Here is a 4,621-nt window from a genome sequence, read left to right on the forward strand (position 1 = left end):
GGGTCAGAGTGGAGACCCAAAGCCCATCTGTAGACAATTGGACATCCCCTCACAGAAGAGTCACAAGGAAGAGATGAACCAGCCAGAAGAGCTGATACCAAGGGCTCAAGTAGAAAGAAAATGTTATGAAAATGATGGTGGCAACATATGTATAAATGTGCTTGATACAATTGATGTTCTAAGAGCTGTAAGAGCCCCCAATAAAATAATTTATAAATAAAAAAGTAACTTTCCCAAAGTCACAGAGCTGGTCAATGGCAATGCCCAAAAGCACCAGCTTAGCAACAGTTCTTGTTGATTCCACCACCCTGTCCTCCCTGCGAACCAAGCTTTCCCTTTTATTTCCAGGCCGTGTCTGGAATTTTCACCTAATTCTATTTATAGCACCACTATTCGATGACTTTGCAGCCTTCACTTTATATCATAATACAGATCCACTGCCAAATCCCACCGATTCTACCTTGAAAAGATTTCAATCCATAGTCCATTCCTTTCCCTCTCCGTTATAAGTATCCTTGTCGTTGTCTCGGAGTCTTCTAGAGCCTCTTAGGGTTTCTGAGCTGTCCTCTGGTCCTCATCCTGGCCATCCTCCCCGAGAAGCCAGAGCCATCCTTATAACACATAAGCCAGGTCCCGGCATTACCACTCCAGTCGGTAGGTCCGCATTGCACTTTGATGAATCTCCTGGCCCTAACCCAGCCTCAGACCTTGAGTACTCCTCCCCGTCACCACCCTAGGCCTTGCTAACCGACTGCACTCTCACGCCTGTCTTCCTCCCGTTTCTGCCATTCACAGCCTTTGGACCGACTTCTCCTCTGAGGCAGACCTCTTCCCCACACTCTGCCTGGCCGATGCCGCATCATTTTCCAGGCTTCTTCTCAAACGCCTCCTCACAGAGGGCTCTCTTGACCAAACCCTCTCAATCTAAACAAGGTCCTGCTCTTGTAGTCTCACAGTCTTCATGACAGATTCCTAGTGATTAGCTGGCTCAGATTCCTGTGATTCCTGGGTAATATCTTTTGCCCTCTCTCAGAGTTCCAGGGAGATGGGCTCTTGTCTGTTTTGCTGAGCACTTTACTCCTAAGGACCCCAGCACAGCGCAGGCACACAGAAGCAAAGGAATGCTTTGAAAGAGTATGCATTTTTCGATGTCCTTATATAACCTTCACAATTAGAATCCAATACCTGCATTTATCTATTTAATTAGTAACTTTAATAAGACTTTTTTTTTTCATATGCAGTTGGGAGAACTGACCTTTAGTGGTTAGAAGGAAAAGTGTTTGAAGTCCCTGGATTAGCAATAGCAAAAATCTTAGCCCACACATACTAATATTATATATGGACATGGACATGGTGAGCCTAATGGTTCTTTTGAAAGGGAAAAATACACAGCTTACAGTTTTCCAATTCAATTTAGTGGTTGTGGGCAGCATGGCTTCTAAAAATGGAACAAATGGAAAATGTCTGAATGCATTGCTGGTGGGAGGATAGGAAGTGTTTTGTGTAACTTTTGTTTCCGTTTTATGTAGGTATAGCTATAGATAGATGAACTATGTACTGGGTTGCAATGTAAAATATATTTCTTTTGAAGGTTTAAAGAGAGACCCTGGCTCTAATGACTTACTTCTTTTTGGGGTTGTGTAAACATTTTCAAGTCCCCAGATACCCTGCCCCGCTGACAAAATGACCTGCTCAGAGTCCCACAAGAGGACAGGCAATAGCACTGCCATGTCCCTGAATTTGTGCCGGTCAAAGTCTGACCTCCAGGCTTGTGGGGGCATCTTTTCCCTGCTCATTCTCAGCTCTGAATCTACTCCAGTTCCTCTCATACATACTCAGAGGGTGTCTTTTTAAAAAGGTGGCCCACCAGGCAAGAGCTCCCCCAACCTCTCTTTTCTTTCTCCTGGAGACCCACCTAGGAGAGGCAAGCTCCTCTGCCTGACCTGGTTCCCGCCACCTCCTGCTTTCTAACTTCACGTGGGTTCCATCTATCTCATTGAGAAACCTGGCTCAGCCTTTAAACAGATACTTCAGGCTCTGGACCTAGACAGCCTATGACCTTGGCTCAGCCTTAATCCAGCGGGGGCGGAGTCTCCCTTTCACTCCTGGCTTCCCAAAGAATAGGCTTCCCCCATCAACTCCCTTCACAGAGTCCTGAACATGGGAGATTTCCCACAGAAAATGGGTGACTATCCTGGCTTCAGATGGGGACTCTGAGAAGGAAATGAGCGGTCACTCTCTGGGGGAGCGTTCTAGGAGGAGGAGGAACTACTTACTGCCAGCCAGGATGACCACAGACCCTTAGACAAGGACTTGGGTGACAAACCCGTCTGAAAGCCCCCAAGAGGCAGTGTCTGGCCTGGGCCTGGCGTTAGGGTCAAAGGAGAGGAGCAGCAGCCACCTCTCTTCCACAGGGCGGCAGTCCGAATTTGGGGCAAAGGAGGGGCATCTAGTTTCAGATCTTGTGACCCACCTTTCCCTCTCTTCACCCCAGGTGACAGCCTGTGTCCCGGAGTGAAGCCTCCTTAAACATGGAACGGTTAACATCTCAACAGCTCATGCCCACAGCATCACCAGCGTCCCGCTGACTCTGTAAAAGAGCCAGAGTGATTCACCAGCCTCACCTGTCTGGCCTGGATGCATTTTCCCAAGGTAACTCGGGTGTGTCTGTCATTTCCTTTCACGGAACAACTCCTGTCCAGGGCATGGGGTACCACTTGCTTGGAATATCACTGCATCAGGGCTATCTTCTGTGACCCCCTACTCCAGCGGAGCTGGCTCCTGGCATGCATTCCCCTTTGGCTGCCTTCTGCCCTGAGCCCCTGTCAGGAACACCTCCCCCCAGCCCTGGGCTCAGTATTGGTCTTTGGAACTCAGCTCATGATGGGTAAGTTTCCTTCAGGACCAGGTGTTCCTCTAGCCCTAACTGTAAACAGACGCACGTGTGCTGACAGAACCTGGTCAATGTTGTGTGCCAATGGCTTGGCCTATTCATTTAGGACAGTCAGGCACAGTTCTGGACACTGGGGACACAATGATGAACAAAATGACATGGTCTCATGGAGTCTGCAGATGTGGCCAAGAGACAGATACTAAACCAATAATTTCACAAATAAGATACGGCAAACGTTAAATGAGATGAAGAAAAAGAACTTGAGCGAGTCCTGAGCATTGAGCAAAGCTTCCACAGGGAAGTGGCAGTTAACGGAAATCTGAAGAATGAGTAGGGATTGATTATACAAGGGGCTTAGTTGGGGTGGAGAGGAGAGGAGGGTTCACCATCTTCTCATGCTGGGAACAGCATGTGCAAAGGTCCTGAGGCCGACAGGAAGGCAGCTAGGTGGAGGGGGCGGTGCAGAAGGCAAGATGGGGGAGGGGGAGGAGCCCAGGCTAGAGAGGGCAGTGGAGTCCAAATGGGATAGTCCTTTGTAGGCATGTTCAGGGTCTTGGTCTTCATCCCAAGGACCCCGTTGGAGTCCACGGGCTGCCATACAGTTTGAATCTCACTCACAGTAACCCTAGAGGAAACAATGGAACTGCTTCCCACCGGTTTCTGGGGCTGTAAATCTTTAAATCTTTATGGAGGAAAACAGCCTGTCTCATGATTCTCCCGAGGAGAAGCTGATGGGTTCAAACCACCCACCTTGCAGTAAGCAGGCCACTGTCTAACCCACTGCACTGTCATGGAGTTGGATTCTACACACAGTGAGGCTGCAAATCTTTAAGGAACAGACAGCCTCATCTGTGGTGGATTTGAACCTAGAAATTAGCCGTGTGACGCTTACCTGACAGAGTCACCAAGGCTTCTTTATCTCAAGGGTTCCCGGGGAAGAATGTCACTGGAGGATTTTAATCAGAAGGGAGACACTATCAGATTTGCATTTGAGGAAATCATTGAAGCTCAGATTAGAAGGGAGTGGATGAGTGGCCCTGTGGGGGGGAGAGTAGGGGGTTATCAGGTGACAGTCATGGTCCCAGGAGTGGTGGTGGCCCTGCCCCATCTGCCTGCCCGTTGGCTTTTTGACCACATGTCCTGAGATGCCAGGCTCAGGAGGGCACTGTGTTCTCAGCAGAAGACGATCCCCTGGAAGACCCAGAGGGGGGTGGGGTGGGGAGGGAGATTAGGGGCAAGGCTAGCCAGGGTGCACTGTCAGCCCCAGAGCCTGCTTTCGGTGGTGGTGGTGGGGGGGAATTGGGACCCCATAGATGGGAAGTGAATGAAGACATCCTTTAAATTCCACCTTTGCCATCCCAATTTCTCATGTTCTAAGAATGAAACCCAAACTTCAGGAAGACTCCTTAAATGCCCGAGCATTTGCTGAGGAGTGCTGGGCACATTGAAGTCCCACATTCCATGGGGGTGGTGACCGTGAGGTCCCCCAGCCTGACACCAGGGGGAAGGTGGTCTTCAGGGAGGGACTTGGCCTGGTCTATTTCCTATTCCAGAGATCTGAGCTGCAGTCTGAGGGTATGGCCTTAGGCAAAGCCCTCCACTCACACCCCCTCGCCCGGTTTCCTCGGTGCCACCTGAGGGTAGCCCCAAAGTCCTCTCCAGCTGCGAGTGGGACTTTCGGTGCAGCGGACGGGCGGGGCGCTCGCGGGGCTGCGGGGAGGGGCTCCC

At 50.1% G+C, this 4,621-nt stretch overlaps 1 protein-coding gene across 1 annotated transcript in view; it reads left to right on the plus strand.

The window, feature by feature from the left end:
* Window positions 1–4,621, plus strand: part of HOMER2 (homer scaffold protein 2) — a 133,911-nt gene that overhangs the window by 27,171 nt on the left and 102,119 nt on the right. The window lies entirely within an intron of this gene.

This window comes from Echinops telfairi, unplaced genomic scaffold (assembly GCF_000313985.2).
Source record: "Echinops telfairi isolate 266 unplaced genomic scaffold, ASM31398v2 ScPeMD7_7;HRSCAF=31, whole genome shotgun sequence".
In the NCBI taxonomy this organism is placed as follows: domain Eukaryota; kingdom Metazoa; phylum Chordata; class Mammalia; order Afrosoricida; family Tenrecidae; genus Echinops; species Echinops telfairi.